The following is a 23,395-nucleotide window of genomic DNA, read 5'->3' as shown; positions in this document are numbered from 1 at the left end:
ATCGTGACCCGTGTACCGGTCTCAGTATTGATCACAACTCAAACTATATATATATTTTGGAATCAACCTCAACCCTGTATAGCTAACTCCGTCATTTGCATATAGAGTGTCTATGGTTGTTCCAAGATAAATATATAGATGGGTCAATATGATATGTCGAAACCTTGTATACGTGTCCCGTTATTTAAAGTGCGTAAAATAAATACAGAAATTAAATGACGATAAATAAAATTACGTGAATGTAAATTGCGATAAATAAAATGTAACCAGTTAGCTAGGGACAGTTAGCTAGGAACAGTTAGCGTAGATTCTTAACAAAATTTCAATTAGTTAATTCGTTTGTTTCTAACAAATTTTATTGTATCCAATGTTTTCTTCATTATGCCACTTGTTGGATTCTGATAGGTCAAAATCAAAATATGAAATTGAATGAAATGATTATTCTGCGGTGAACGAATTTGTATCTCTGTGGATGTAAGTAGGATAGTAAATGACTGTTGAATCAGATTCGCAGAATGTACCGTGTAACTGATTAATGTGAAATCTAAATATTCTTCGGGTATTACCTACACGTTAAAATATTTTCACCATTAACAGTTTGTACAATAGAATTTTTAATTACAATCTTTATGAAAATATACATACATATATATTTTCTTCAGATGTAATCATGGATTTTATGAGTTAATAAGATATTAAACTCATTTGATTTATCGTTAGAACTAGATTACATAATCTCTAAAACTTTAGAATTTACATAATCGCCATGTCGAGCGAAGATAATCGATGTAGAACGATATGTAGAACGAAGATAAAGTAGATAGAACGATACGTAGAACGATGATTAGACTCGAGGTACAGAATGTGATATTGAGGCATGTGATGTTGAAACTTGGGTTGTTGGTGGTACTGTTGGTGCCGGTGATGTTGCTGAAGCTGGTAGGTTTTGCACCATATTTTTCAGAGCTACAACTCGAGCGCGTAGTTCGTTGACTTCTTATATTATTGCGGGATGATTGTCAGATAGAACGAGTGGATGAATAAGGTTTAGAATTTTAGATAGAATGTAATTGTTGTGAGCTATTCTGGAAATGAGGGTGAAAATGGTGTTTCGGATAGGTTCGCCGGTAAGTGCTTCAAGTTCTTCGCCAAGCTTGCAGGTTGGTGGGTTGAAAGAATCGCCTTTTTCTTGTCTCCATTGATTATGTCGACTAATGGGTGATGGCTAAGTGGTTGATCCATTCCGGTTATGCTGCTTTCAGAGCTCGAGTGGAAATCTATATCGGAATAGCTGTCAGAATCTGGGGAACTCAAACAGGTTGAGGAATCCATTTCGTACGATCAGATGAAGGATTTTCGATAAGAAATAGATTATAGGATGTAGATTAGTATCCTACATTACAAAATTTATATATATGCATATATAATACTAAAATCCCATAAGTTACGGAGGAATCTACGGAAACTACCAGGCAAAGTCTACAGTAACAGATAAACTAAGATACAAATTTTATCTATACACTATCGATGCAATAGTGGCAGTAAGACATGTCTAAACTTAAGGATGATAAGCAAGTAATTTCTGACAAGAAATGATAAGCAAAACTTATAATATGCGGCTAAGGTCGAAGTCCAGACTCGCTAATGCATCTTAACAACTATCAGTTAAACACACTAATGCAAGACCTGGTTCGCTAGGACCAACGCTCTGATACCAACTGTAACGACCCTGTCCTAATCCTCCTGGACGAAGTCGTCAACATTTGGTCCCATTGCGATGATCGACTCCAAGTAATGTCCTTAAATTGAGCAAATGCACAGCGGAAGACTTAATTCGTACCTGAGAATAAACATGCTTAAAAGTGTCAACCAAAAGGTTGGTGAGTTCATAGGTTTATCATAACAATCTTTTCAATATATTAATAGACCACAAGATTTCATAATTATAAACATAATACACTCGCAAGTGTATATAAAGCATTCTAAGTGGTTGAGCACTTGGTAACCATACTTAACATTTAATCACGTCGCATATTCCCTTTATTATGAAATCTCACTACACCGTACCAAGTGTAGTCACCGAAACGAAGTACTGTGCAACCGTTGAATACTGGTCGTCCAGTCCGGTTGGGGTTGTCAGGCCCGATAGATCTATCAACAGGATTCGCGTTTACAATACCCATGTAAATATTAGTTACCAAGCTACAGGGAAGTATGCCAGTGGTACAACTCAACGTAGAATATATTTTTAAGTACTTGTGTCTATTTCGTAAACATTTATAAAACAGCGCATGTATTCTCAGCCCAAAAATATATATAAAAAGGGAGTAATGAAACTCACCATACTGTATTTTGTAGTAAAAATACATATGACGACATTTAACAAGCGTAGGGTTGGCCTCGAATTCACGAACCTATATCATTTATATATATATTAACACATAATAATATTTAAACAAGTTTATATATTAATATTTGTTAATATATAACTCAATTATATCAATTTATGTAATTTAAATAATTACTTAATATTTATATATTAGATTTATGTTAAAATGTTTTAATTAAGATATACATAATGTATTAAAATTTATATATATAATTACATTAAAAATATATTTATATATTATATGTAACTTAAATAATAATAACATTTTAATAGTATGTAATATGATATATATAATAAGTATATTTTTAAATTATCATTTGTTTAATATTTATAATAATATTAACTTTAATAATAATTGATAATTGTAAAAAAAATTGTTACTTTTAATAAAAACGATACTTTTTTTTAATAATGATAATAATAATAATAATTTTGATAAAAGGTGATAATCTTCTAATAATAAAAATGATACTAATATTTATATTAATAATAATAATGATAATAATATTACTAATACTAATGCTAATACTTATGATGATGATGATAATAATAATAATAATAATAATAATAATAATAATAATAATAATAATAATAATAATAATAATAATAATAATAATAATAATAATAATAATAATAACAATAATAAGTATTAGTAATACTACCTTTAAAGAAACCTTCCAAAAATATAAAATGTCTTAGCCCAGACTCGAACCTGCGACCTCCCGCTCACTCACAAACACCCTCAAACAATTTAACCAGCTCTGTCTTCCTGATTATATCCCCATATCTATATTATTTTACCCTGTTCATGTTGGGTTTTTGTGATTTAGCCCGAGTAGATAATCCAAACGGCCCAGCAAACATTAGCAGATTAGAGGATGGATCGAGTTGGGCCTGGGGTAGTTAGGCTGCTACAGTATGCACCAGAAATATCATAAAAAAATTGTGTAATAACCTGGTATCGAACCCAGGTCACCTAGGATATGCATGCAAGTGCTAACCACCCAAGCTGTCTCGCTTTTCTAATTGGTATAGACATTTTAATTCTTTTAACTTATTAATATAGGATCTTTTAAAAATAAAAATCATCTTCATCATATCATACGGAGTAATATATTTCGGTTTCTATCAACCACCATTTTGGATAAATCGATCCACCAGGAACAACAGAAGGCTTCGTTTCTTTTCTTTTTCTTCTTTTTTTTTTTAAAAAAAAAACCGATGGAAAATAAAATAAAAAAATATATATATATAAACCGACATTTATTCCATCGTCTTCTTCATCCCATCGACTTCATCTCACACTTTTAACACCATTATTAACATGCACCTTATAACAGTAACATCGAACACCGGGTTTTCTTGGGGGGTTCCGATTAAACTAAAAAAAATAACCGCAACAGTTTCATCATCTTCCTCGAGGTTTAGGATGTAATGGTGGTTGTTTTGTTGTTGATTATAGTTGTGAAACAGAAATATCTCGCAGCAACAAAAAAAAAAAAAAGAAATATAGAGAGATTGAGCTGTGGTGGAGGAAGTTCACGGTGGTTATGGTGTCGTTGGTTGTGGTTTAGGGTGATGGTATTGGGTGGTGCTCGTGGTGGCATCCATGATAAAAGAGATGAGGGAAAAGGATGAGAAGGAGAGGGTGAGAGTTTCGGTTGTCATGCTGGTACTTCTCGATGGATTGTGGATGGTGGCCGGAGTCATAAATGTTAAGGATAGTGATGGTTGGTGTATGCCGGAGTGGTGCTCCGGTGGTGACTATGGTGGTGGGCAAGTCGGGTAGCCGGTGGTTTCTCTTCTCCCTCCCCTTGATACTCATACACACATATATGGATATAGATTATGTAGTATATATAATATTTATTATTATATTAATAATTATATTAATATTAATTAATAAGTGAATGATTGGAAACAGTAATTTGTACATGTGAGTTTTGTTTCTGCCGACACTTCTTCTTCACGGATATAATATCGTGTCCATTACTAAACAGTTGTCGTATAAAGGTGTTCCTAAAAATCCCAAATTTTTAGATTAACTATATTTAATTATTTCACTCATTCCGGTTTGAAACCTGGTCAAAAGGATTCGAAAATTATTTATTTTCTGTTCCGATATGTATGTACGGAGTACTAATATTTAAACTAAAAGGGGTAAAAATATTTTTAATAAATCTAAAGTTTACATAACTTAATATGGACCAATATTTAATTCCAACCTCTCATAAGTTCGAGTCATGAACTTGTTTAATATCGTCCATAAAATTTGACCTGTCATTTGAGCTCGATCTCAACTAAAGATTAAATATTTTTAAAAATTAATAAAATAGATTCTAAATATATTTTTAATAAAGCTAAAATTGATACAACCTATTTTCGGATCATCGTTTATTTTAAAATCACGTAAGTTCGAATTAAAATTTTCCAACGAAACGTTCAACAAGTATAATTATTTTTAATATACTCTATACATATCTTTATATTTATTTTTATATGTATACACATTTATTTACAATTAATGGTTATTGAATCATCGAGAATGGTCGAAGGTCAATGAACACATGAACATAGTTCAAAGTTTTTGAGACTCAACATTACAGACTTGTCTTATCTTGTCAAAAATATAATATCGTATCGAGAGTTTGGTTTGAAATTAGTCGAAATTTTCCGGGTCGTTACATGGCTCATCCAATAGACCACCCAAATTCAATGAAGATGAGTATGAAACTTAGAAGACAATGTTCATGATTCACCTGGAGTCTATTAACCCACTCATGCCTGGTATTGCCACAGATGGTCCATTTGTCCCAACTAGACTATTGATAGCATCTCAGCTACTGCTGACACTCCTGCCATTCCTGGAAGAGAGGTTATTCTCACTCCAGCCAAATGGGATGTTGAGGACAAACGTCGTGTTGGACTTGACCCTAAGATCAGAACTCTATTAGCTATAACTTTACCTAACCACATGTTCAAACTGATTATGGGAAAGCTGAATGCTAATCTTATGTTAGACTATCTAGATGTTACTTATGAAGGCATGGATGAGGTTAGGCAGAACAAGATTATTGCTTTGAAAAGAGAGTATGAAATGTTCTTTGCCTATAAGAATGAGACCCTTAAGCAAACCTTCATTAGGTTTAACTCATTAGTTGCTGACCTGCTTACTTTAAAAATCACATATACTGATTTTGAACAAGTAAACAAATTCATTGACTCACTACCTACTAAATGGAAACCTGTCACGGACCCCTTAAGAACCACCCAGACCTTAAAGAACTTTAATATGTCCTATCTTTATGGTACACTTTGGAACCATAAGAAGGCAGAAGCTAAACTTGAACTGAATTTAAAAGAAAACTTTAAGTCTGCCCCCACCACCTCTAAATCCTCAAAAACTGATGTTACTGCTCTTATTGTTGCTGCTAAAAAGAAAGCTCAAAAAGTTTTACTGGTTCAAAAGTTGATGGCAGAAGATGAGTCAGCTGAAGATGAGGTGGATAGTGGTACTGGGTTTGAAGAAAGCAGTGATGATGAAGATGATGTGGAAGGGTTTGCTGAGGGTATGGCTTTGCTGGCTAGGTAGTTTAAAAGGTTCAATCATAATAGAACCAGCAAGCCATACAAAAGGAGTAAGAAACCAAGTGCTAGGTATATCAGCAAATCAGTCAAGGGTCCTAAATCTGAGTGTTACAATTGTGAGAAGGTTGGACATTTTGCTGCTAAATTCATGTCCAGGAAATCTTCAACATCACATGCTCACTCCTTCTCAAAACCAGATAAGTACAAGAACAAGTACAAAGCTATGAAGGCTCAGATAAAGGAAAGTACAAAGGCTGATAAGAAGGGAAAGAAGGCAGAAAAGGTTCTAGTTGTTGAGCATCATGATTGGGATGAAACCAGCTCTTCTTCATCTTCTGACAGTGATACTGATAATGATGATGTTGGTTATGCTTCTAGTAAAAAGCTATGTTTGATGGCCAAGGAGGTCGAGGAGTCTGATGAGGATGATAATGGTAGTATGTTTTTGGCTGATATGAGGGAAGCTGATCGGAAAAAAGATTCACCTCAATGGAAATCTGAAATGCTGTATAAGGTTGATAATTTTTGAACTTATACTGATGATGAAAAAGCTAAAATGATTGACTACCTAAGAGTTGATTTGTGTAGAGGCAGTAAACGTGAAGAAGTTTTGAAAAATGATGACAAATCTTTAAATGATAAACTTAAAAGCAAAACTGATGAAATTAAGAACTTGAAGGATGAAATTTCAAAACTTGAAAAACAATATTTTGCTTTAAAGTCTCTTCACGTTGAGGCAGCAGATGTTAAGAACCAGCTGAACGACCTCAAAAAGGTTGTTGCTTCATGGTGTACATATGCTCAACGCACAGCTAAGTGTGTAAATGAGCAGGTGCCTGCCCAAGTTGAAGCTTTCTTTACTGGTGACTATGCTGCTGCTGCTGCTCTCGCATAAGTTACTTACATGGACCCCATTCTTGAAACAGATTCTGAAGCTTTCTTGCCAAATACCTTTGCCAAGATAGTTAAGGGTAAAAAGGTCTTAACAAATAAGTTTGTCAGCCCTACTGAGACCCCACCACCGTCCATGAAAGAAATTTTGGAGGATGAAGTAAAAGCTAAGGAAACCAGTACTTCAATTGATGAAACTACTGATCTCTCAAGCATTTACTATATGACTCCAAAGGAAAGACGCATTAAATGTAGCGACCCGACAAAATCGTCATTGACGGTGCTGTCTACTTAGGTCCCGTTACGTGGTCATAAGTCTTTAAAACAACGTTTGACCAAAATATGTCGCATTCATTTCAATTATAAAGATGTTTCAAAGTTTACAAAGTAGTTCGACGAACAAACATATTACAATGTTTTAAGTACAATTGAAACCTATGCGACACAAATTAAGTTAAGTCAAAAGACGCTCCACGTATGCATGTATACTCGACATCCAAGCAAGTATCAAAAATAATGTGCGGAAGCATGTATCACCTAGCGTTCAAGGACCTGAGAAAACATATAGAAAATTGTCAACGAAAAACGTTGGTGAAATCATAGGTGTAATAGCAACGTTGTTTTTGAACCACAAGATTTAGTATAGTTGATTATCCAAATCGTTTATATTCCAAAAGTATGTTCGCGAGCACCCAATTATCAAGACTTAACTATTTTATACCCTGTTACGTAGTGTTAGAACATACACTATACTCGAAAATATATTTCATCCGCTAATGGTAGCGAACCGTCCGAATGAGGGCTCGTCAAGCCCAATGTGATCACATAACATAAGTTCACGTTTACACCCTGCAAGTGTAACTAATGATAATTAAATTGAGGCTTTTCGTTCTAACTCGCTGTGGAATGTTTGTTTTCGTACTTGTGTTCAAAGCATAAAAGTATGATACGTATATGTTTCTCATCCCATAGTTTAAAAGTAAAAGTTGTTGAAAAGGTAGGATTATGATCTCACCTTGAGTGCACGAGTAAATAAGGTACTTCACAAAGTAACGTGTGCAAGAATTAATGCTAGTCTTGACCTAATAAAGTAGGTTGTATCAATATCGGTAAACACGGTCGGTCAAAGTGTTCAATTAGTCCTATGGCTCGTTACGACTCGATTAATTAGCATGTGAATCAAATTTTCCAAGTTTCATGCAAGATACAAGTATAAGAGCAAGTTATAATGGTTGCATAAGTAATTGGTTAAGTTTGATCAAATGTCAACTTTGGTCGAGTCAAAGTCAACGAAAAAGTCAACACGTTCGGGTCGGGTCCCGAACTATTTTTCTGAGGTTTTTAATCATATATAAGCATGTTGGAACAAGTTACATGTGAATCGGAGGTGCGTAGCATAGTTAGAATTAAACGAAAAATGACCAACCAAATCAGAACCTGGCAGTTCATCTGGACGGCGTCCAGATTTGCTGGACGGCGCACAGATGTGATTGCTGAAATTACACAAGTGCACGAACCAAAACTTAAACAAACACAATTTATGATCCCCAAACAATCAAAACATGTATCTTATACCGTTGGAAAGGTAATTTGACGAGGAACGCAACTAAGCACATCTCATCAATCAATCTAACATGTACAACAACCAAAATTGCATTAAATGCTCACCATTTATTGCATTCAAGTCCATTAAATTCGTTTCATGATTCGGGCAACCAATTTACATGTATGATACGCCGTTTCGAAGGTAATTAAACATACATCGCATCTAAACACCTACAAATAACATTGTCAAGCATTTAATGCACCAAAAGTTCATATTCAAGTCTATCAAACCCTAACCAAAATCTCAAAATCAATAATCATGTTAGTGAAGCTTTCTTAATCAACCTACACATCAAAATGAAGCTAGTGATGCTAGTAACACATTTAATACATGGACTTCTAACATCTAACAACGTTTAAGCAACCAAACCTCAAGATCAAACACACCAAGTTTCAAGTTCATGCTAGTTACTTAAAATAACAAGATCGATCATATAATTCACATATTCGTGTTAGACTTGAGCCATAGACACTAATTAAGACTTTTATAAGTTAAAAACATCAAGAACAAAAAATCTAGTGTTTTTAGAAAGTTACCCAAATGTAATGAAGTTGGTATGGATTCGAAGAGGAAGTTGTAAGGATTCCAAATATGAAATTTGTTTTGAAGAACGCTTGCTAGATTCAAAATGGATGATGATTCTTTGTTTGGTTGTTTGAGAGAAAAAGAGTGGAAGTATTAGAGAAAGAGGAGGATGAATGAATGGAGGAGGAAGGCTTTGACCCTTGACCTAGTCAAATATTTGGCATCTTTGCGAGTTTAGTCCCTCAAGTTTGAATCAGATGCGTGAATTACCTAAACGAGATAATTTAAAACGCGTATTAGCGGAAGATGTTATAATTATATAACAGATTTAAAATGACATAACGGAAGGTAAACGGAAAAAGGCGGGATGTTACATTAAAAGGGAAATCACTGAAAACAATCAAAGAAAGTTAAAATCAAGTGATTCCCCTTCGTGTTCAAATTCCACCAATGCTGAGCCAGCTGATGAAAATTGTACTGGTCAACCAGTAGCTGCTGACAAGCCAGCAAAACGCAATACTGGCAAGTCAAAGGCAGCAATCAAGATTCACAAGAATCGACCAGCATCAGCTGATGGGTCAGTAACTTCCCACACTGACTCGTCGTACAAAGGCAAAGCAATATACCATGATTATGGTACTGGTTCTAAAAGGAAAGCTGCCCTTAAGGGAAAAGCTAAAGTGAACCAAATTGTGGAATCAAGTGTTGGTCATCTATCACTGAGATAATGACTGTCAAGCTTGACTAGCTCATAGCTGGCATATCTGAAAGTAGACCCGATCTTACTGCACCCATTTACTCAGTGTATGACCAGTCACCGATACTAAATGTGAGAAAATGCTACAAGTGTGGCAGCAAGTTTCACTTAGCCAACCAGTATACTCTAACCCTAACCCCATCTGGTGCTGCCTCTTCAAGCAAACCAGCAGATAGGAAGAGATCATCAAAGATGACCCTTCCAGAACCCATCCTTGGATGGGTTCCCAAAAAGAACTAATCTCTTAGCTACTATGCAGGGCATTCAAAACAAGCAAATTTGGTATCTCGATAGTGGTTGTTCGAGACATATGACCCGATGTAAGTCCCTGCTGATGGACTATCAAGAAAAGGATGGTCCAGTTGTATCATATGGAGATAATTCGTTGGGTTACACAAAGGATTTTGGTACTTTAACAAATGGGAATGTTACATTTTCAAATGTAGCATATGTCGTTGGGCTTAAACATAATCTACTCAGCATAAGCCAACTGACAAGCAAAAGTAAGATAGTCCAGTTCAGAAGGAAGATTGGCACTATTTTTGATAAGACAGGGAAGCCACTGCTGACAGCAAAAAGACATGAGAACATGTATCAAATTGACATGAACACAGTAGTCACAACAACTGATACTTGTTTTTATTCGAAGGTAGCAGAAAACCTCAAGTAGTTATGGCACAAGAGACTCTCACATCTCAACTTCAAAGATATTCATAAGTTATCTAGTAAAAGTTTGGTGTCTGGGCTACCCACAATTTCTTATGTGAAGGACAGATTATGTCATGGATGTGAAAAAGGGAAGCATCACCATGCCTCATTCAAATCAAAGCAGATTTCATCTGTTGAAAAACCATTTCACCTTCTTCATATGGATCTTTTTGGTCCTGTTAATATAGCCAGCTGTAGTGGGAAGAAGTATACACTGGTGATTGTTGATGAATATTCCAGATACACTTGGGTGTTCTTTTTGAAGCAAAAGAGTGAAGCTGCTGATGAAATTATCAATTTTATCAAAAGAATGGAACTACTGAATGGGCAACTGGTGAAGCAGCTTAGAAGTGATCATGGTACATAATTCAGAAATGCAACATTGGAAGAATTTTGTGCGAACAAAGGTACTTCACAGAACTTTTCTGCTGTGAGAACACCTCAACAGAATGGTGTTGCAGAAAGAAGAAACAGAACTCTCATTGAAGCAGCAAGATTAATGTTGGTTGAGTCTGGGCTAAAAAATTCATATTGGGCAGAAGCTGTGAACACTGCATGTTTTATCCAGAATGGATCTTTAATAGTAAAAAGACATCAGAAAACTGCTTATGAAGTTCTCAAAGGCAGAAGACCCTCAATTTCATTTCTTCATGTATTTGGCACTCCCTGTTTCATTCTAAACAATAGGGATTAGCTAGGCAAGTTTGATGCTAAGGCTGATGAAGGTATATTTTTAGGATATTCCAACATGTCAAAGGCATACAGGGTTTTCAATAAAAGAAGGGGCTATTTTGAAGAATCCGTTAATGTTACATTTGATGAAACTGTGACGCCTCGTACAAAATTAACGTTTAGGATCATCAACAACAGGATCATTATATGGTCAAACACTATATGCTGTTTTAAAATAAGTTTGCATTCATAAGAAAGGGTGACGTCATAACCAACATCAAAAGTTTTACAAATGATAGTAGGCTTCTACGAATAGAAGCAATTAACATAAGTACAAGACCCAATGGTCATTACAAGTTCATTGTTTCAAAAGTAACATAGTTTGAATGCAAGGTAAACGTTTCATGCAGAGACATCTCTAACAAAAGCAGAGGGAGTCTACACAGCAAGACTACTACAGCGGAAGCATCAAACCTCTAAGCACCTGAGAAAACATGCTTAAAAACGTCAACACAAATGTTGGTGAGCTATAGTTTAAGTATAACATTAATGTAAGGTAGGCCACGAGATTTCATATTTCAAAATAGTATGAAAAGTATATGTTCAACCGTGGGCACTTGGTAACTAACTTAACGTAATATCACCCCCTAAAACTACACTTGGCGAGTGCGTAAGTTTACGAAGTATTGAACACCCTTTAAATGCTAGCGCTACTAGCCCAAGTGGAGATGTCAAACCCTATGGATCCATATCTAAGATTCGCGTTCACCGGTTCAAAAACCAATGACTAAACGTTACCGAGCTAAGGGGAAAGTTTATGCCGTTGTATAACCCACACATATATAAAGTTTAAGTACTCGTGCCTAGTATGTAAAACGTAAAAAGCGCATGTATTCTTAGTTCCCAAAATAGTTAAAGTAAAATGGGATGTTATAACTCACAGTGAAAAGTAGTAAAGTCGGTACGAGATAAGTAAGCAAGTAGTTGGTCCGAAGTTCCTCAACCTAAGTCAAAAGTTACTAAGTCAGTAAATCATTCCCAAAGGTTTAAAAGTATGTAAATTAGTCTTAAGTATCATCATCACCAACAACATAAGTAAAAAATAAAGTAAGTTTTCAATCAAGAATAGAGATCGAAACAAAGGCTGACTTCGTTCAGCCGCCACGACCTCTATACAAACTGAAATGAGGTGAGACCAGTGGCCATGGCTCCGTATATGAGTCCCCTAGTTTCTATCCAATTGCCAGAACCAAACTCCTCTTTGTTTGACTTTGACGACAGTTTAAGTGCGAGTAGGTCAGAAATTTCAGCACAACGTTATAAGGGCGTAGTGACTTTCGGAAGGCTATAAATCCTAAACCGTAAGTCGGATTAAGACGAGTCTTAAACAAAAAGTCATATACTCGAACCGAAAAATCTGGAAATCAACTTTTTCAGTAGCCCATGTGACTGATCAGACCTCAAAAACAGTAAGAAAAGTGCTCCGGTGAGTTCTTGGTGCTTGATGTTCATCACGGTTCTCATCCTTGATGCCTGTAGCTTCAAGTGTACAACTCGTTTATGTGTTTGCATCATATTTACCAAGTTTTGACCATAATAACACTAGTGTATGTCTAAGATATGTAGCACAACTCATTTAAGGGTTGTAAGAAGTTTGATAAACCAAAGTTACATCAAGATCTTAGATCCGACACATACATGAGTTCTAATAGTAATATTAAGCTATAAACTTGAATGTAAACTAAATAAACATGATCTTAAGTTGTAGGACTTAGATATTAGTTAGATCTTGAAGATCCTAGACTAAAAAGTTTAGATCTAGTGTTCTTAAGTTAAACCCTAAGTTATGGAACTTAGATCTTTACTTTAATAAAACCATAAGTTATGAAACTTAGATTTTAATCTTGTAGAATGTATATATAAGCTTATAAGCTTTTGTTTTAGACAAAATTGGAAGACCATAAGCTATAGAAACTTAAATCCAACATAAGTGTATGAAGTTATAACTAGAAAGTTTAGCTTCCATGTTCTTGAACTTACAAAGTTTAAACTTTAGTTCCAAGAAAAATGAGATCAAGTTTAACTAGTAATACTTGTACAAAATTAAATAAATCACTAATTGAAATACTTACAAAAGAAAGAAATAAACTAAAGTTACAATTAATAAGTTCATGTTTGTTTCATACTTAAGAAGATTCAAGCCAAAGCTTGGATCTTAAGAAAATAAACCTTAAGTTTACAAAACATGAACACAAGTAAGATCTTAAAGCTTATGAACTTTAGATCTTTATAATATTTCAAGTGTAGAACCATAAGCTAACAAGCTTAGATCCTTGTTCTTGACTTCTCATCAAACAAAGGATGGAAGAAGCAAGATTCATGAAGATACAAACTATAAATCTTGATCTTTAACAGCAGACACAAACAAGTAAATGACGATGATAGATACCATTCGGTTTCAAAGGAAAAAGAAGAAGAAAAATAAAACATATTACTTACAATTTTGAGAGAAAAGTTGAGAGAAAAGAAAGTGTAAGTATGATGTGTGTGTGGAATGAAGTAAAGACTAGTTTATAAGTAACAAAAAAAGAAAATGGAACTCCCTCCTTCAAGCCCCAAGGCCGACGGTTTGGAGTGCTCAAATGGGGAAGTCAAAGTTTAACTTTCAAGTGTGGGAGAGTGTTGTATGCTAGAAAGAGTATAAGGTTAAACAAATGGGAAAGAGGTGCATGCATGCTTGAAACATTTTTGTCTCTAACACTTAACTAATTAACCTTGTTTAACCTTAAAGAATTATTAGCATAACAGTGGGCTTACTAGTTAGTCCATTAAGTAATGTAGGGTGGGCTTCCAAGTCTAATAATATAAGCCCAAGTATAAGTAAGCAACAAATTAGTAACAAGCCCAAGTAATTAACTACTTACATTAGTTAATTAGAAATAATTAATAACAATTAATTATGAACGTAAATAATATTCGAAATATTATTCGAGAAAAGCACGCGTCGAAAAGACAAGTCGGGACATGGAAAGTCAAATACGGTAACAAGTAAAATGTATAAGAATACATTTATTAACACGCAAGTATTAATAATAAATATTAATAATATAAGTCGGAAAATCCAGGGTCGTTACATTACCCACCTGTTAAAGAAAATTTCGTCCCGAAATTTTAAGCTGAGGTAGATGGAGGAGTCGGGAAAAGGTGAGGATACTTTTGCATCATTTGATCCTCTCGTTCCCAGGTAAACTCGGGTCCTCGTTTGGCATTCCATCGGACTCGGACGATCAAAATCTTGTTGTGTTTCAAAGTTTTGATCTCACGGTCCATAATTTCGACAGGTTCTTCCATGAAGTGGAGTTTGTCATCAATCGTAAGTTCTTCCAGTGGTATGACAAGTTCTGGTTCAGCAAGACACTTATTCAAATTCGATACGTGGAAGGTAGGATGAACTGAGCTCAATTGATTCAGAAGATCCAGTCGGTAAGCAACGGGTCCAACACGCTCCAAGATTTCGAAAAGACCAATGTATCGCGGGTTAAGCTTCCCACATTTTCCAAAACGGATCACACCTTTCCAAGGTGCGACCTTCAACATTACACGGTCACCCACGTTGAATTCGAAGTCTTTACGTTTAAGGTCGGCATAACTCTTTTGGCGATCACGAGCCTTCTTGAGTCTCGCTTGAATTTGGACAATCTTCTCAGTTGTTTCATGGACGAGTTCAGGTCCGGTGATTTGCTTTTCGCCTACTTCGGCCCAACAAATAGGAGAACGGCATTTGCGGCCATACAATGCTTTGAAAGGTGCGGCATTAATACTCGAATGATAACTGTTGTTGTAAGAGAATTCGGCTAGCGGCAAATGCCTTTCCCAAGCCTTTTCGAAATCAATAACACAAGCACGCAACATGTCCTCCAAAGTTTAAATCGTGCGTTCGCTTTGTCCATCGATCTGTAGGTGATACGCAGTACTCATGTCGAGACGAGTTCTCAAGGCTTCTTGCAAAGAACGCCCAAATCTAGAAGCAAAATGTGATGACCGAAAATTTTTGACCAAATTTAAACTTTAATCTTTATATGTTTCTGACACAATAAGCAAAGTCTAGAATGTTGAATCTCAAAATTTTGGAATTTATATTTATGCATTCAATTACCCTTGGACTATTCCCAACGATTCACGAACAATTATATTTAACTAGATGTGCATATGCAATTATATATTAATATTAATTAAAGACGTTAACAAAGTATTAGATGAATAATACCTTACATGAACGTATTTGTTTCGATATATGTTTAATATAATTATTGACGGAATTAAAAGATAATATCAAATGATTAAATTGTCAGATATATTGTGATATCATTATGGGTCTATGTTATGAGGTCCACTGTGATTTAAGAAATCTGTTCTTTTGACAATATTCAGAAAATGCTGTGTGATTTACAAATAAGAACAAATGTGTCAATTAACGAGAACCAGACAAGGGTTAGTGGAAATTCCTGTTTAATTCATGTCTTACAATAATTCCCTCGTGACTCTTGATAAGTTAATCATTTAAACTTTCATATTATTTAATGTAAAAGTAAAATGATGAAATGTAGATAACTTAGAAGATGGATATAGACAAATTAAGCAAATTAACGTGTTACAATAATTTCAAACGTTTATTCGTTGGACTTTAAACCTTCAATTCATAAACCACCATTTGTTAATAAACATGTGTATAAATATATATATATACAAATTGGAATACTAATTTTTAGGATTAAATATATAGATAACTTGCAACGTGTATTTTAAAATGTGCCTATATATATATATATATATATATATATATATATATATATATATATATATATATATATATATATATATATATATATATGACTTCAAATTAATTAAGTAAACGGTAGTAACACTTGTTTAGCTGATTCAATTAATTTTTAGATATGTTATTTGGAACGTTTGAGGAGATTAAACGATGGCGCATAAATGAATTATATCAAATTAAGTTCTAGAATATAAACGTTAGGTGATATAATAATATCTATTATTTAAACTATTTTAAATTATATATATATTAAACTATGAAATATAAATATATTTTTTTGAAAAACTAAATATTATATATTTCTAAAATATATAAGTTATATTTCTAAATGAAAATATAATCATATTTTACAAAGTGATAAAATATAATATTAACATGGTCGTAAAACGTTTTGGATTTAAAATAATATTATTGGTAAGTAACGAGACGTCGATTTATAAAAGTAAATGACCAAAACACTCGAATGTTCAAGTTACACTTTGAGTGGAATGGTTTTTCATTCATTTGAGTCTTATTATGTATAAAGGTACATTACACGAAACATAAAGTATCAGTTTTCTAAGCATATGAAAATGTGTTCGAGAAACCGAAACCGGGACGTAAGACGGGTGACAACGTACAAATTATTAGAAACTAATACAATTTATTATTATTAACACTAATAGTATTATTATTATTATCATTTTTATGAATTTTTGTATCATTATTACTTATTATTATTGTTGATATAACAATTATTATTATTATTAATATATTTATCAATTATTAATATTAATTAACTATATAAAAAAAAGAATCAAGAACTAGTACCAATCAGTTTCACATCCACATCCATATTGTATATGATTTTTGTATCTGTCGGAGTTGTTATAAGTCTGCTTCAATCATAATTCAAAACAGAAATCCTTTGCTATATATTGTCTATTGCATTCAGTGATTGAATAAAACTGAAAAATTCAAGAAATAAGCTCGACACCTCTGTTCATCATAATTTTACCATGTTCTGAATTCGAACAAATTTCCAAAATGTAATAATACAGTCTTGTTAGGAATCATCTATATAAACTATCTGTAAGTTTTCAATCCTCAATTCTTTCTATTGATTTCTAATTTGAGAGTCAAAGTTTTGATTTTAAAAGTCAACTAAGTGTTCTTGAATCAAATTCAAGTTTATTTTGATGTTTCCAGTTAATTTGATGATCCATAAAGATTATATGAATGATTTGCAACACAATTCATGTTGTAATCATAATCTATAACAGTCTTAAATTCAAAACCAACTTTTGAGCTCATGTGTTCTTGACAGTGATATACACTAACTTGAATTCGAAACAAATTTCAAAAACTAAAAATGCAGAGTTGTTAGGAATCATTTACTTAAACTTCCTGTAAAATCTCAAGTTCTAATTCTTAATAACAAATTCGAATTTGCGAGTCAAAGTTATTTTGTCAAAAGTCAACCAATTTGTTCATCGAGAAATTAGAGCTCATTTTGATGTTTCAAGTTCAATTGACGATTCCAACAGTTTTTAGGAATGATTTAAAACTAAATTCGTGTTATAAGAATTGTCCAAAACGTATTCAAAATGGAAGAACATTTTTTTTTTGAAGCTACTAGCTTCAGCAGTAGGCTCAAATGCAGTTTTTTTAAAAAAAAAATTATTTCAAGAACACTTTTATTTTTGTTTCATGTTGTTTATAAATCCTAAGTTCAAAACCCTTTCGATTGTTGTGGTTAAATTGCCTCTGTTTGATTTTAATCATGGTGAAGAAGATAATGAACTAGGATGAATGAAATATTAGATATATATGGTTGGGTTGCAATATAAATCAGAAAAACAAGAATGGCAGAATGGTTAAGTGTGTTTGCGGGTGAGCGAGAGGTCTCGGGTTCGAGCCCTGTTCGGGACATAATTTTTTTAGAAAGGCTTTGGAAGGTAGATTTCATTACCAAAATTATTATTATTATTATCATTGTTATTGTTACTAAAATTATAATTTTTATCACTATTATTACTATTATTATGATTAGGATTATTATCATTCTCAAAATAACACAAACTATTATTATTATTATTATTATTATTATTATTATTATTATTATTATTATTATTATTATTATTATTATTATTATTATTATTATTAATATTAGTATTAGTATCACTATGTACTTATTAGTATTATTAGAATCATTATTAACATATGTATTATCATTATTATCATTATCATTTTTATTATTAGTATTATCGTTAGTAATAAAGTTATTATTAGTAGGACTATTATTAGTAAATCATTAATATCAAAACTATCATTTGTTTTACAAATAAATAGTTTGTACATTTAATATACTTATTACATATACTATAATTATATTAATATTTCACATAACTATTGATAGTGTGTGACAATCCGGAAATTTCCAACCAAATTTAAACTTTAATCTTTATATGTTTCCGACACGATAAGCAATATTTGTTAAGTTAAATTTCAAGAATTTTAAACTATGTTCATACATTCATTTAACCTCGATCAAGTTCCAACGATTCACGAACCATTAAACGAATATGATTATATATGTATATGTGTATATATATTATAACTTGAAACGTAAACAAAATATTAGATTAAATACTTTACATGATTGTATCTGTTTCAAAATGTTTATCAATGGAATTAGAAGATAAGATCAAATGATTGAATTATCAGATATATCGAATTATGATTACAAGTCTCTGTTGAAAGGCCCACGTTGATTTGAGAAATCTTTCTATTTTAACAATATTCGGGAAATGGTAAAGTGATTTATAAATAAGAACAAATTGTCAATCATTGAGAACTAGACAAATGATAGTGAAAGATTGAATCTCATAAAGACTCGATTGATCTATTTAGTTTCAAATGTACAAAAAACGTTTTCAGTTTAAAAAGAACTTTATTATTAAAACGTATATAACTTTTATAAATATCTAGAACCACTTTTGACAACTCATTACTTAACTAGAATGATAAAGATAACGATATTTATATTTTATTTTATTAAATATATATAACGATTTAAATTAATATTATATATATTTATACGCGTATTATACGTACATAGTTTTATACTTTTACTATACTTAAAATTTACCTTTACTTTATTTTTACTTTACTTTAACTTTAATAATTCACTTTAATAATTCATACTTTAATAATTCACTTTAATAATTCACTTTAATAATTCATACTTTAATAATTCACGTTAATAATTCATACTTTAATAATTCACTTTAATAATTCAAAAATCTATTATAAATAAAATTCAATAGGTTTCATTATTTCATAGAAACTTGAAAATATTTTTCTCTAAACTCTCTCAATCGATTTACATATATATATTTACTCCGTATTATTTCAAGATATTATTAGTATACATAACATATTACGACGGAGTGCTGTCCGAGTGATTTCGAAATTGTTTTTCGAGTAGGATAGGATTAAGGAAATTATGGGTTATAGCTATGGAGGTGATTGAGTATGGTTCATGGGTATGCTCGTGAGGTCAATATAGTGTTTATCATTTCCGTTGCGTCTACGTACCTTTCCTGCAATATTGAATCTCAATATTGATACGTTCGTGAATCCGAGGCCAACCTTGCACTTGTTCAATGACGTTATATGTATTTTTACTACGAAATACAGTATGGTGAGTTTCATTTGCCTTTTTACCCTTTATATTTTTGGGACTGAGAATACATGCACTTTTATAAATGTTTGACGAAATAGACACAAGTAATTGAAACTATATTCTATGGTTGAATTATCAAAATCGAATATGCCCCTTTTTATTAAAGTCTGGTAATCTAAGAATTAGGGAACAGACACCCTAATTGACGCGAATCCTAAAGATAGATCTATTGGGCCTAACAAACCCCATCCAAAGTACTGGATGCTTTAGTACTTCGAAATTTATATCATGTCCGAAAGAGGATCCCTAAATGATAGGGGATATTCATATATGTATCTAGTTAATGTCGGTTACCAGGTGTTTACCATATGAATGATTATTTTTGTCTCTATGCATGGGACGTATATTTATGAGAACTGGAAATGAAATTCTTGTGGTCTATTAAAATGATGGAAAATAAATGATTATGATAAACTAATGAACTCACCAACCTTTTGGTTGACACTTTAAAGCATGTTTATTCTCAGGTGTTAAAGAAATCTTCCGCTGTGCATTTGCTCATTTTAAAGATATTACTTGGAGTCTTTCATAGCATATTTCGAAGAACGTTGCATTCGAGTCATTGAGTTCATCAAAGATTATTATTAAATCAATTTATAGTTGGATAGTGGATATTATGAAATGGTATGCATGCCTGTCAATTTTCGATGTAAAGAAAGTTTGCCTTTTAAAAACGAATGCAATGTTTGTAAAATGTATCATATAGAGGTCAAATACCTCGCAATGTAATCAACTATTGTGAATCGTTTATAATGTATATGAACGGGTCATTTCATAGTGCGCATAGCACTACCTTGCGTAATGCATAAGTGTGCTGAAATCCGCAATGATCCGCATTAATCCGCGCTGATCCGCAATGATCCGCGTTAATCCGCACTGATCCGCAATGATCCGCGTTAATCCGTGACGATCCGCAATGATCCGCGCAGATCCGCAATGATCCGCGTTAATCCGCGATTCGCGATCCGCAATCCGCACAAGTATGCAAGATCCGCGATCCGCGATCCACACACCGCGAATATTCTGAATACTATAAATAGGGAGCTTGGCATCTCATTTATGGGTGGTTGATTCTCTGCCATTTTGCTCTAGCATTTGTAATGTTCACTTGTAACCTTGCCCAAGGAATCTTTACATTATGTTAGGGTGAATTATGCAAATCAATAATCAAGACCGGGTCGGGGTGGTTGATCACTTGATTGCTAAAATGAAAGACGATCATCGGGGCCCAAAACAAACAACAACACCACAATCCTCCTTATTGCACTCGATCCTAGATCCAATTCCGTAAGGAAAACGGATCTAGGATCGATCAATTGGCGCCATCCGTGGGACTACGTCAAATTTTCAACATGCTCTCGCGATTAAACTTAAGAATCAAATTTAATTCGTATATGTAAGTTTTCATTTACTTTACGTATTTAATTCTGATTCAATACATATCGCTTTGATGTTGTGCATGGAAGTTACTGAGATTATAAATCAAAAATAAATAATTTTTAATAAAAAGTGCACATCTCTATCTTCTCGCATGAACATGATTGGTGGATGATTCATGCTATTATTTCATTGGCGAGTTACTGTTACTGTTACTCTGAAAAATTGCGCAAAATGGCAGTAATTTTCGTAAGTCCATTATTTGAAACAATGATTAATTGAATAAAGGAATCAGATCGAGTGTGGATTTTGGTCATGATTGCGAGAGGCTCTCTATCTCATCTACAATTACTTTTGACTTAAAAAAGTGGTTCAATAATTCTGATTTAACATCACAGAATTAATCTGTGAATTTTTGATTTGAGATCACCTTATGCGATTACCTTCTGCCACCATGCATATTGTAGCGAAGTTTCCATGTACTTTTTAAAAGATGATATGAAAATAGCTTCATGATTTTTACAAACGTGATTTGCAATTAATTGGATTTGTCATGATTCGCGATCATCATGCGCATTATCTTGCATTAAAGCCATCATGTTTTATGTACCTACTATTGGCAATTGGCCAAATGATTTCGCAACAAATGATTACAGCTATGGTTAATTTATAACCTATGCGTAACATGAAAAGCAGTACAGCGCGCATAAATTGGATTATGTAATTGAGCAACTTTTGGAAACAGCGCATGTGTTGCTTTGCGCTGAACGAGTGTTGCAGCGGCATCTAAGACTTGGTTGTTGCGCCATTTAAAGTGCAATTGTGCAATCTTCATTATCGTTGTGAACATTGCGATAATTTGCGGCACATCTAAGCTGTATTGCAATAATGATCGAGGGTCGTTGCTACAATTTCGAGCATTATCATGTAAGTATTGCCTTAAAAGTGGCTGAAAATTAGCTTTCAAAGGTTGCGTATTTAGACTTCGCGGTGCCCGATTGAACTCGCATGGTCTTGTAAATAGCTCGATTTTAGCTTTCAAACATTGCGCACTCAGCTTTTGCGGTGTCAAATCGTTGCCAGGGCTGAAAAATAGCCTATGCATGGTGCATGGTTGTACTATGATAATGCGTGGCTTGATAATGATTGTTATTAGATCAAAGCCATGTGAATATTGTTTCGCAAAATTTATTTGTGCGTATGGCACAATGCTTAAAAGCGCGAGGTTGATGAACGATTCATGAAAATACTTGTGTTGCACGACTTGCGTTGCTCACTTGAAAGAGTAAGTCCTTGTTTGGGTTGCGAATAGCCTTTGCGCATGTGGCAAGAATAATAGAAATCACGTGGAACTCATGCTACGCAACTTTTAAGGTTGCAGTTTTGGTGTTGCCAATATAAATAACAAGAAATATATGATGAGATCAATACACGTATAACAAAAAAGAAAAGTACGTGGAACTTTATTATAGATTGATCTCCACGTGGCAAATGACCTATACATAACACTATAAGTTTAGTCGCAGGATATGGCTGCGAATGGATTAGTCTGATTGCACAATTTTAACTAGTAATATTTAAATCTACAATGTTTAAGTGTGCAAGCTTCAAGTCGCAAAGAATATTGAGCAAGATTGAAATCGCAAGAGCAAAAAGCAAAATCGTTGTGTATACTTGAACGTAACCTCTGCGAAGCTTGAAAGTATTTAGTTGCGCTTGAATTTATGCAACAAGGCATTTAGCGTAAAGAATGTGTGCAATGAAACAAGATAGCGAATGCAATTATTTTCAACCAAAGATGAGCGGTTGTTAAAAGCGTCACACTTACATGCAGTTCAGCTGTCACAAGAACATATTTCGGACTTCGCGGTGCACGATTGTATGGCCCGAGCATGGTCCCGAAAACAGCCCAATTTTGGATTTAGAAACATTGTGCATTCTGATGTTGCGTTGCTAAAATTATCGGCCGAGCATTGTTTTGAAATTTTGGCTTTATTCGGCTTAAATGCAGCCTCTGCGTGGCTTGAAAAAATAGATCAGGTTGAGTCAAATGCTCGACTCATGTGCGGAAAAGGAAAGAAAATAGTTAATTTTCAAGTTTGCAACGCACGTATGTATTATCACGCAGACTTTATGATGCTCGGTTATGTTCAGGGCACGGTCATACATATGTGCGAGGATCGTTATATTAATTAACTTCGGCCTGTTGTTATACGCACGACGACGTTGCTCAACTATGATCATTTTGACATATATGCGCAGATTAATTGTTGCTTTTGCTACACGAAATCGCGAACAATGGCTGCAACAAAAATGAT

The sequence above is a fragment of the Rutidosis leptorrhynchoides genome, chromosome 10 (assembly GCF_046630445.1).
Source record: "Rutidosis leptorrhynchoides isolate AG116_Rl617_1_P2 chromosome 10, CSIRO_AGI_Rlap_v1, whole genome shotgun sequence".
NCBI lineage: Eukaryota > Viridiplantae > Streptophyta > Magnoliopsida > Asterales > Asteraceae > Rutidosis > Rutidosis leptorrhynchoides.
The sequence above is the reverse complement of the archived record's forward strand: the minus strand, read 5'-3'. Positions refer to the sequence as shown.